Genomic DNA, 12,331 nt, shown 5'->3' with positions numbered 1-12,331 from the left:
GTACTAACAAACTGGTGGCATCTGTGGTCCACTCTTGTGGAAAATCTGCAAGTGATGAGAAGCAGAAGTAAGAGGCAGACAGACCTTAAAACCCCAGTCATTCTCTAAGCTCTTCTGTGTCACTTGGTCTTCAGACCCTGAATCATGCCAATATTCCTGTAACTGGGTTGACCAGGCAGCAAGTGTAGTGTTCTTCATTTTTGTCTACCATGTGACAATGGGGGAGTGAGTCCCCATATACCCACTCCTCTGTGGCTTGTTTTCCCTCATTTAAAACTGTATGCAGCCGGGCAGTGGTGGCACATGCCTTTAATCCCAGCACTTGGAGGCAGAGGCAGGCAGATTTCTGAGTTCAAGGCCAGCCTGGTCTACAGAGTGAGTTCCAGGACAGCCAGGGCTATATGGAGAAACCCTGTCTCAGAAAAACCAAACAAACAACAAAAAAAGACTGTATGCATTGCAGACAATGTCCACATCACTAAACATCTCCTGATTCTTTTTCAATGGTTAATGCTCCACTGTCTGGATGAATGTTTATGGCTTTTTCCTAGAGCTAGGAGCACAAAAGCTTTTAAAAGTGATAGAAAATCCATCAAGAAGGGCTATGGCCACATCAGAGTGGGTAATTGATGTGCAAATGAGGTTCACATTGATAAAGTTCAAGAGACACTCAATTCCCCAGCCACCCCACACAATATTCATTACACCTGTTTTTACAGCATTCATTATCTCTGTCACCTACACAGAGAACCAAATACTACTCCTTACACACTCCAGTTTGCCCAGCACATTGAGCATAGTGACCTTGAACTCATCCACTCGTTCAAAGGGTCTTTAAACCGGTTTGAGACATTTTGGGTGTAATTGAGTGAGATTATATTTGTGTTAGATGTTGAAGCCTGGAACCATAGGTACAATTAAAAGTGAACTTAAATTTGTCTGAAGAGCCAATACCCAGTACTCCTACTCCATAATTTCTGAAACAAGGAGCAAAGTGTAATAGAAGGTCAGATTTGAGTTTTGCCATTGAGTCTCAGTCCATTCACTTACAAGTTGTATAATCTTGGGTATTTTAGTTCCTGTAAGACTCCTAATCACAAGGAGGAGGTGCAGAGAGATAGTTGGGTGTGATGGCCCTCATCTGTTTGTAATCACAGCACCCACAAGGCTAAGGTAAGAGGATGACAAATTTGAGGACAGCTTGTAGTACAGAGCATGATCCTATCTCAAAAAAGTACACACACAGACATAGAAGAATAATTAATAGCACTTGCCTCATACATAACTTGAAGTGAGTAGATAAGAAATTTTCTTTGGCTATGGCAGACCTATAGTAAATGCTCAATGCATGAAGATTAGCATCATCTCAATACACAGTAAATTCAGCTGTCAGGGTTGTATTGTGTGTCTGCTTTGAGATTTCCTCAACAGCCAATGTGACTTTCAGAAACTGTTCTTTCTAAAGTTTCAGGAACACACATAAAAAGCTGGGCACTGGCCAGAAAACATTTGGAAGCAAAACAGCCCTAAAAATAAGGAGAGGAGACATGCCTTTTTAAATGTTGGATTTCTCTTTAAGAGCAAAATTAAACCGTGAGTAAAGATCAAAATGCATTCTTTCTGTGACCTTGTTCCAAAGTGAAGTTTATTGGAGCATGATGCATGTCAGATGTTGTTCAGAGTGGCATATGCCCTTCCCAAGGCATGTTGAGCAGACACTGCACATCTCTGGGTGGGGGTTGGTTCTAGCAGGTGTTTCGGGGCTAAAGAGGAAAGGACATCCTACCTCCAGTACATCCATAGCTCTCAAATTATGGACTGCAGAATATAAATAGGGACAAAAAAATATATCCTAAATCCTTAAGGCAAATACTTTGCAAAAGAGAATTCAACAACCTTTCCCTGTCTGGTTTTGAGGCTTGGAAATTCAGACTCATTATTCATTCAACACACAAGAGGAAATCTTGCAGCTTGGGCTGAGCTGCAATTTAATATCTTCCAGGAACTATTTCCTTCTTACCACATACCCAGAGCTTACCTCTGTGTTCACCACCACTCTGCCTAGTGAACATCCATGCAGTCTTGACTTGGTAGCATATCTCCCAGAAGCTCTTGTTATAGACTCCCTTGCTGGTAACTTTTCCCAGGCTGCTCTGCTTCTCCTTCATTACCCCATCAAGTGGAGGAGCTGGAAAGATGGCTGAGTGGGTATGAAAGAGCACCTGTTGCTCTTACAGATGACCTGAGTTTAGTTCCCACCACCCATGTCAGGTGACTTACAACAACTTGTGAGTCCAGATCCTGGAGATCCAACACCCTATTCTGGCCCCAAGACCACTTCCCTTACATGTACAGACACACACAGAGACACAACTAAAAGTACAATGGATCTTAACAAGATAACAGTGGAAACCAGGAATATGCCTGTAATTTAACACCCAAAAGGAGAATCTCAAGTTCAAGATCCAACCTGGAGCTACATAGAAGGACACCCTAAAAGAAAAACCAGGCACTGGAGCAATGGCTCCCCAGTTAAGAACACTGCTGCTCTTGCAGAGGACCAGAAAGCCCCAAGTTCAATTCTCAGCACCTATATGGTGACTCATAACCTTCTACAACTTCAGTCCAGGGGATCTAATGCTCTCTTCTGACTACATTGGACACCAGGCAAATACATGTTACACATACATGTAGGTAAAATACACACACACATAAAAATAAGTAAATGTCTTTCAAAAAAAGAAACTAAGAAACAAAGAAGAAACAAAGGCAGGCAGGCTGGACTAGAACAGCTGACTGAAATACTCACTGCTGTCTCTCCACACATACCTATCTTCTCCACTTATGACAGAAATGGGGCCATTCCATTATGTCAAGCCCAATGCCAAACCCAAGGCCAAGACACAACAAATATTTGGAAATTTTAAGGGAAAGTCTATTTATTCAATAAAATTTAACCATAGCCTTTGGAAACTCAGCAAATAGCTTCGCTAAGAAACTTCCCTTGCAAAAGTCAAAAACATCTTTAATTCCATGTAACCAAAAAGTATATTGATGTCTTGTCATCTACATTCTATAAAATGACATGGCTCTCAGTTTCCGGAAAGAAAGTGAAAATTGTATCAATTAGCACTAATTGGATGCATAATTGGCTAGATCTAAATAGGAATTGAGAGAGATAGAGAATAGGAGGGTCTTGAAAGCTAAATCATACCCATTGGCATAGCCTCAGCTGACAGCCAGAGTGTGCCACCAGGCTTCTGATTGACGTTGTCCACCTTCTCAAAGTGGCTGGTCTTAGTTACCTTTCTGTTGCTGTGAGGAGACATCATGATCAATGCTACTTATAGGAGGAAGAGTTTCTTGGGGCTCATAGTTACTCATAGAGGGTTAGTAGGATCTATAATCATCATGGCAGGGAGGATGGCAGCAAGCAGACCAGCATGTTGCTGGAACAGTATCTGAGTCTCTACATCCTCACCCAAAGTTTGAGGCAGAGAAAGATAACCAGGAATGGCATGGGCTTTAGAAACCTCAAAGGGGTACACTTCCTCCAACAAGGCCACACCTCCTAATCCTTCCAAAACAGTTCCACTAACTAAGAGACCACATATTCAAGTATATGAGCCCATGAAGGCCATTCTTTTTCAAACCACCACACACTTATGGCATGAGGCTCTTCAAAATGTTCACTGAAAACAAACAAATAAACAAACTCCTCTAACAGCCTCTTTCCCAGAGCCAGTTAGCTTTAGCGGGGTATCCTGTGACACAGGCTCACTTTCAACACAAAACAGTGCATTTCATTATTGAATGGTTCAAAAAAATTGTTTTAGTTAGGGTTTTACAGCTATGAACAGACACCATGACCAAGGCAAGTCTTATAAAAACAACATTTAATTGGGAATGGTTTACAAGTTCAGAAGTTCAATCCAGTATCATCAAGGTGGGAGCATGGCAGCCTCCAGGCAGGCGTGGTGTAGGAGCTGAGAGTTCTGCATCTTCATCTGCAGGTTGCTAGGAGCAGACTGGCTCTCCTGCGGTTAGGATGAGGGTCTCATTGCCCAGCCCCCACAGTGATGCACGTCCTCCAACAAGGCCACACCTACTCCAACAAGGCCATACATCCTAATAGTGCCACTCCCTGGGCCAAGCATGTGCAAACCAACACAATGTTTTTATCCTACATTAAGCCCTAACATATATGACTCTAGTTTCACCTGTCAAAATGATATATGCCCCAAAGCCAATTGTTCCAGTTTGGGAGTAAGACAGTTTCATAGTTGAGTTTATTAGCTGGGATAATCACAGGCAAGTTGATTCATTCTTCTAGCCAGTTTCCAAAACTAGACACTCAATCTTTTTATTTTTTTAATGTATATGGAATTTTGCCTGCATGTATATCTGTGTACCACTTTCATACCAATATTAGCTCTCCTGGAATTGGAGTTATAGACAGTTGTGAGCCACCATGTGGGTACCGTAAAACAAACCTGGTTCCTTTGGAAGATCAGCCATCTTAAGTAAAGCAGCTCTTAACTTCAGAGCCATCTCTCCAGTTAGCCGCTTAATCTTAATATGCTGCCAAAATTAAAAGACATTTAGCTGGGCATGGTGCCTTAATCTGAGGTAGATGGACTGCCACCAGAGCTGGCTTGGGCTACATGGTGATTTCAAGACTAGTTTGGCCTACAATATGAGAAAAAAAAAATACATGCATTTAGCTCAAGCCATCTATGAAAAGAGATACCATGAAAAGAAACCTCTTCTTATCCAACCACCAGAAGTGAATAAACGATCCCATCTAGCCTTTTCTAGATGAAGGCCCCAGCTTCTTCAGTCATTTCTTCTACAAGGGAGAAGTGACAATCCCATGACATATATATGGGTTAGTGTCATAATCAGCACCTAGAAGTGAAACAGCTCTAGCTCTAAATAGCAGAGCTACTGCGGTGGCAAAACCAAGTAACCCAGAAGGAAACCCCCACTCTCTGCAGGTGCACAAGAAGTGTGTGATGGCCATGTCTGCACCCTGGAACAGAGGGAAGACTGTTAAACTCATTGTCAGTCTCATCATGCTGGTGACTTAAGCTCAACTGGAATTCTTCTGAAGGTAAAGTTTATTCTTCCTGTGTTCCAGATATAAAAGCAGCATATATTCAGGAAATAGACAACATCTTGAAAAGACAAAAAAAAAAAAAAATCTTCCATGATTCTACTATCCAGGGACAAATTTCCCATGTTTAGTTTACAGCTAAACTGACTTCAAACAACTCCTACTTATATCTTACGTGTTTAATAGCACCACTTACAGCTGCAAGGGAAGCTTGAAAATGTTTTCATTTACCTGCATGCTTTGAATGAAACCCAGGCTTTATTAATCAGAAATGTGGAAGAAAGGCCTAAGGGGCAGTGGGCACTTTCTGCTGTACCTCTCTTATAGGACACTTGGCTTGTTTCCAGAGTTTACTCCCCTGGAACAGCTTTAGAAAGTAGGGCCTCAATGGAAAGATTAGAACACTGAAGGTCCTGTCCCTGGAAACTATATATATTCTCTCTCTCTCTCTCTCTCTCTCTCTCTCTCTCTCTCTCTCTCTCTCTCTCTCTCTCTGTCTCTCTCTCCCTCTCTCTCCCTCTCTCTCTGCCTTCCCTGCCATACTGAAACCATGAGCCAAACTACATTTTCCTTCTTTAACTTGATTATGTGAGGCATTTGTCACAGCAACAGCAGCAACAACAAAATCTAACTGATATCATATATCAGGCTCTAGAGAGTTGGTTATTCCATTCTAGTTATTTGTATGACCCCATGTGCTAATGCTCAAACCTTTAAAAAGTAAACTACAGAGCCAGTGAGGGAGCTCAGCAAGTAAAGGCCCTTGATGTGCAAGCCTCAGAACCTGAATACAATTCCCAGAGCTCATACAAAGGAAACCAACCTCACAAAGCTGTCATCTGACCTCCACATGCTACTGCAGCATACACACACACACCTGCAATACACACATACATCATATACACACACATTCATACACACCATACACACACAACTACCATACACACATAAATTATACACACACCTGCAATACACACACACCAAACACACATACATCATATACACACACATACATACACACCGTACAAACACCTGCAATACACACTACACCAAACATACGTACATCATATATACACACACACATATACACCATACACACACAACTACCATACACACATAAATTATACACACACCATACACATACCTGCAATACACATATACATCAAACACACATACATCATATACACACACACATACACACCATACACACACAACTACCATATACACATAAATTATACACACACCATACATGCACCCACCTGCAATACACACATACACCAAACACACATACATCATATACACACACATACACACACAACCACCATATACACATACTATACACACATACATTATACATACATCATACACACACTCACAATACACACATATACCAAACACACATATATCATATACACACACATACATACAAACCATACACACACAACTACCATACACACTACTATACACACATACACTATACATATATGATATACACAAACATATCATACACATACACATCATATACACATACACCATACATACATGCATATGTATAGACATACATACATCATAAGCACATATATCATACTCACATACATCATGCACATACATATATACACCATTCATGTATGTATACAATAATAATACAATATGAAAAAGTTTAAAGTTTTTAAGTAAAATGTCAGTTTAATTATCGACTGAAGCCACAAACTACCTTCAAAATAAAACAAAAGTGGAAAACAATTTAATATTTTGCCTGTTTTTCCAAAACCCAAAATCTTCCTTCTCTGGGTACATAAATACTTCCACTCTGAGAACTAATCTCTAATTGCTTCTAATTAGATTAAATGCCCAACTCATCCTGGGTGTCTGGGAACATGACTACCAGCTGCCTCACCTCAAGTGACTGCAGATGTAGTGTGGGTGGGGGTGTGAGGAGTGAGGATGGTGCCTCTCCACCACCGCCTCTAACCTTACAGCTGAAATCAGGTCCCCACCTGCATCAGTGGGCCCCAAGTCTCTTCCCAGAATGTGTGAAGATGTAGGGAAGTTCAGCTATTGAGTCATCCTGAAAACAGATTGGAAAGGAACTGGCTTAGTGATCCAGAGATCAGGAGACCTCTGTGTTCTGCAGAGGCAACACTTCCAATGTAATCAGGGAATCCTGGGTAGCATGCTCAGCTGCCAAGAAGAATGGGGGCGAGAGTAACTCATGGTCAGAAGGAAGACTCCATGAGCTAACTTATAGAAAGCCCAAACATATGCCCTGAAAAACAAACAACCAGGAGTGTTAGTAACAGATAGCCCACTCCACAGACAGACCTAAAGCCTGAGCGAACCTAATATAAACAATCAGGAGTGTTAGTAACAGATAGCCCACTCCACAGACAGACCTAAAGCCTGAGATAGCCCACTCCGCAGACAGACCTAAAGCCTGAGCGAACCTAGTTCACTATTGAACCAAATACCAAAGACTGGAAAAGGGACGCCTGCTCTCCTGGACTGAGTGGAGTGGGATTTCTCAGGAGGAAAAGCCGGTTTACTGGAGGAATGTGAGAGCAGCAGCGAAGAGGACAACAGGCTTCAGGAGTCTCGGGCTGAGATGGAGATGTCGAGGGCACCTATGACTGTTTCTGACACTAATGAGGATCCCCTCACCCTACCCTGGAAGTTACATCTGTGTCTTGCAAAGAGAAAACTCCTAAAAGGGAAGTTCTGCATCCAGTTCTATTAAGAGAGAACTCAAGGGACTGGGGAATAAAGACAGAGGTGATTCCGTGCACAGATAACACCAGCAATTAACATTATAAGAGTATCTGTGCTGAGTGTTTATATTTGCATCAAGCACTTTATACATGTCAGTAACAAGCTGATACTCATTGAGCACTTACTGCCTCACAGAAAATACGAATGTAGGTAACTTTAGACTTAATTTCACCTAACCTTCAGCACCGTGCCCTGAAATCACTCTCATTTGAACCACATTGAAAGGATACTCAGATTGCAGTGGGGACTTGCCTAAGTGTGAACAGCTAGTATGTTCAGGTCCTTGGACTTCCTAGGCTCATCTAAAAGTGGAAGAGAACCAACCTCTCAGAGCTGTCTTCTGTCTCCTAAATCCATGGTCTTAACACCCCACTAGATGCCTGAACTTCCTAGCATGTTCCCGGCAGGCTTGTCAGTGCCCACCCTAGCCTTCAGACCAGCAGCTGGCTCTTCAGAGTGTGCTGCCCACACAGCCAAGGATATAAATTTGCACCAACCTCCTCAGAGTAGGCTGTGGTTGGGTGTTCCAATTTTAATCATCGACAGCAGTGGAGTCTAGCCATTTAATCCACTCTGTCAGAGAAAGGCAGCTGCATTCTGACAAGGCAAGTGCTGCAAACACATGGACAGTGGGGTGGGGTGGGGAGCTGATGGACTCCTGGCTTGGTGGCACCTCTTCCATGAGACCAGGTTCTAAAACATAATGTGACCTCAGCTTCTACATAGTGGAAATCTTTTCCAGTTATAAACAACCGTTGCAAATTACTATAGCGTTTTAAATGTCCCCTTGCATCTCCCTTGCCTGGGACCCATACATTTGAGAAAGACCATTGAAACAGTAGCCCTGTTTCTAGCATCTTCATTTCCTGGGGTAAAGGACTTTTGTGTCATAAACAAACCAGAGAGACAATGAGATTTCTGCTTGACATCTGCCTTTAGGACCTTATTTTTGACCTTAGATAAGTAGTTGAACCACCAGTAATTCATTAAAGAAAGTAAAGAATAAAATGTGGAGCTGGTCCTCCACAAGGGAAGCATCAAAGGCAGCCAGGGGTTTATTCTGCCTCTTGGCTCTACTGTGGTCTGAGCTATCCTCTACTGAGGAATGTGCCCCTTTTACAGCATTTACAGGATCACAGAAAGATGACATTAAGTGCGGCATTTTAGCTTTCCTGGTTTTAAATTTTTATTTCATCTTCCTAGCAAGCTTTGAAGAAATGAGTGGTAATATTATTCCCATTTGACAAACAAGGAAACTGAGGCATACAGTTTGCCTGGTTTATATGGCTGGAACTAGAACTGAGATCTCTGAGCTCTCCAACAATTTCATAGCTGACTGTGCATACATGTAAAACGATGTAAGGTTCAAACTATGAACTCTTTTTAACTGATTTATTTTTGTTTTATGTATATTGGTGTTTTGACTACATGTATGTCTGTGTGGGGTGTTGGATCCCCTGGAACAGGAGTTCCAGACAGTTTTGAGCTACCATGTTGATGCTGTGAATTGAACTGGCTGTTCAAGAGCAGCCAGTGCTATTAACCTCTGAGCCATCTCTCCAGCTCCCCCACCATGGACTCTTTCAGAAGGTATGTATAACAGGACCTTTACTAGCTGAAAGTACATGTGAAAGATATGAAAACAGGCAGGAGGACCCTTCAGCTGAACTTGAAGACCTCCCATAATAATAATAAAACCAGCTTCCACTCACTGAACATTTACTGGCAGCAAACAAGGAGACCATAAACTTTATGTATATATAGTTCTGTGTTCACATTAACCATGATTCTGGGTTGTAGAACATAGTATTCCCTATTTGCCGATTGTCAGTAATGATTATAATGTAAGATATTCCCTCCAGAAATTATGTTGAAACACCCATAAAATGGCATCCAAGTGTTTAAGACAAGGGACAGGACAATATCCCATGGTTACTCTTCTCAAATCTGGGCATTCCAGTCCTTAAAGCCATTACTACTCACCAAAATACCATAATGTTTCTGGTAATTAATAGACCTGGGAAAAGAAGGGCATTTCGTTGTTTGCTTGTTTCTTTGAAATAGCAGCAGCTCATATAACTCAGGGTGGAGTTATCCACTCACATGAACTTTTGATGCTCTGGCCTCCTGGGATAACAGGGATGCAAAAGAAAGGCATTTCTTAAAAAAATACTTTAGTATTCTGAACCTTAATTTTTTTTTCAATTTTGCAAATCAAGAAGAAAAATACAAAATTTTAAGGGACATTTAAATGACTTCTTACACTACATTCACATTGCTGTTTATGAAATGGCGGGGTGGTTAAGCAGCTGGCTGGCTTTGAATCCACACCAGTGAGTGAAATGGGCATAACACACTCTCGTTATGGGTAAAGCACACTCTCGTTATGCAACAGGCACACTAAGGAAGACGGGTGTTACCCAGCATAGCAACATGACGCCATTTCTGATAATAAATAGGGAAGATGCTATTGTAAGCAAAACGTTTTGAATTCACATCCTAACTTTCCTGTCCCTCCTGCAAGAATAATAAGTTCTCCTTGAGAGGTGCTTTGATGGGGGTTTATTCCTAAAAACTTACCTTCAGGATTTTCTTGCTGAAGAAGGTTCTGGAGCCTTTCCACAGTGCTGATCATTTCTCCGGGCTAAACACAAAGCCAGAAGAGCACCACCAGCAGGGTGGCAGCATGTGATTTATTAGCTCTCTTTCAATTTGCTACATCAGCCTGGGAAATGCAGATGTTCCAGATGAGGAGCAGGTAAAGCTGGCTAACCCACCACGGGGGCAATGCTTTTGGAAATGTGTGGATCCCCAAGACTTGTTAATACCCATCAAGAACCCAAACCGGAAAACAGCACACATAAACCAATGGCTTTGTCAGTGGTTGCCAGTAGCCAGGTATCTTATAAACTTAAGATGATCACATTGGCTTGCTAGTCTGTAAATTGGAGATAACAGAAAACCCAGGTGCTGTGTAGAAATAACACATCTCTGAAGATATCAAAGGTGAAATTCCTCCAACAAGATTTATTTTATAGGTTACACAGCATGGTGATGACATGGACCTGGAAGTTCTTTGAAGCCTTGATTAGCTAGAAAGTTGTTTATTTTTTTTAATATGAAACAATTTACGAATTTGCATGTCATCCTTATGCAGGGGCCATGTTAATCTTCTTTGTATCGTTCCAATTTTAGTACATGTGCTGCTGAAGCAAGTACAAAAGTTGTTTCTTGGGGAATAATTCTCCACTACTGTTGGTCTCTCTCTCTCTCCTCTCGCCCCCCCCCCCTTTCTGCACATGCATGCATGCGTTGCTTCTCCATTTAGAGCCATGTTTTCCCAAGAGCCAAAATGTATTCCATAAAATGTTAATCCCGGGGTTCCTTCTCTCTCTGGGCTGGTGTCCTGAGCAGACCTTGGGCACAAGCTCCACAGCCAGTCCCACAACACCTAGAGGAAGCTGCACTCCCAGGTGCTCTGACAAGCCCAGGATCCCAGGATCCCAGAATCACAGGATCACAGAGACAGCTTGACTCTGAGGAGTTCTGACACAACAAGGATCACAGGAAGGACAGGCTCCAGTCAGATTTAGCAAGGGCAGGTAGCACTAGAGATAACCAGATGGCAGGGGTGCAAGCGTAAGAAAATAAACAACACAAACCAAGGTTACTTGGCATTATCAGAACCCAATTCTCCCACCATAGCAAGTCCTGGACACACCATCACACCACAAAAGCAAGATTCAGATATAAAATCTCTTCTCATGGTGATGGCACAGGACTTTAAGAAAAATATCAATAGCACCCTCAAAGAAATACGGGAGAACACAGGTAAACAGCTAGAAGCCCTTCAAGAGGAAACACAAAAATCCCTTAAAGAACTACAGGAAAACACAATCAAACAGGTGAAGGAAATGAACAAAACCATCTAGAATCTAAAAATGGAAATAGAAACAATAAAGAAATCAGAACGAGAGACAACCATGGAGATACAAAGTGTAGAGGAGAAATCAGGAGTCATAGATGCAAACATCACCAATAAAATACAAGAGATAGAAGAGACAATCTCAGGGACAGAAGACACCACAGAAAACATTGACACAACAGTCAAAGAAAATGCAAAAAGCAAAAAGCTCCTAACCCAAAACATCCAGGAAATCCAAGATGAGAAGACCAAACCTAAGGATAATAGGTATATAAGAGAGTGAAGACTCCCAAGGTAATGGGCCAGTAAATATCTTCAACAAAATTATAGAAGAAAACTCCCCTAATCTAAAGAAAGAGATGCCCATGAACATACAAGAAGCCTACAGAACTCCAAATAGACTGGACCAGAAAAGAAATTCCTCGTCACATAACAATCAAAACACCAAATGCACCAAACAAAGAAAGAATATTAAAAGCAGTAAGGGAAAAAGGTCAAGTAACATGTAAAGGCAGACCTATCAG

At 41.7% G+C, this 12,331-nt stretch overlaps 1 non-coding gene across 1 annotated transcript; it reads right to left on the bottom strand.

Moving 5' to 3' along the window:
* Positions 1 to 10,994: 10,994 nt before the first annotated feature.
* LOC116085449 lies at positions 10,995 to 11,101 on the bottom strand. The gene has a single exon (XR_004116560.1). It is a non-coding gene; the product is annotated as a U6 spliceosomal RNA (small nuclear RNA).
* Positions 11,102 to 12,331: the final 1,230 nt, after the last annotated feature.

The sequence above is a fragment of the Mastomys coucha genome, unplaced genomic scaffold (genome assembly GCF_008632895.1).
Source record: "Mastomys coucha isolate ucsf_1 unplaced genomic scaffold, UCSF_Mcou_1 pScaffold9, whole genome shotgun sequence".
Lineage (NCBI taxonomy): Eukaryota > Metazoa > Chordata > Mammalia > Rodentia > Muridae > Mastomys > Mastomys coucha.
This window is presented reverse-complemented; position numbering and strand designations above follow the sequence as displayed.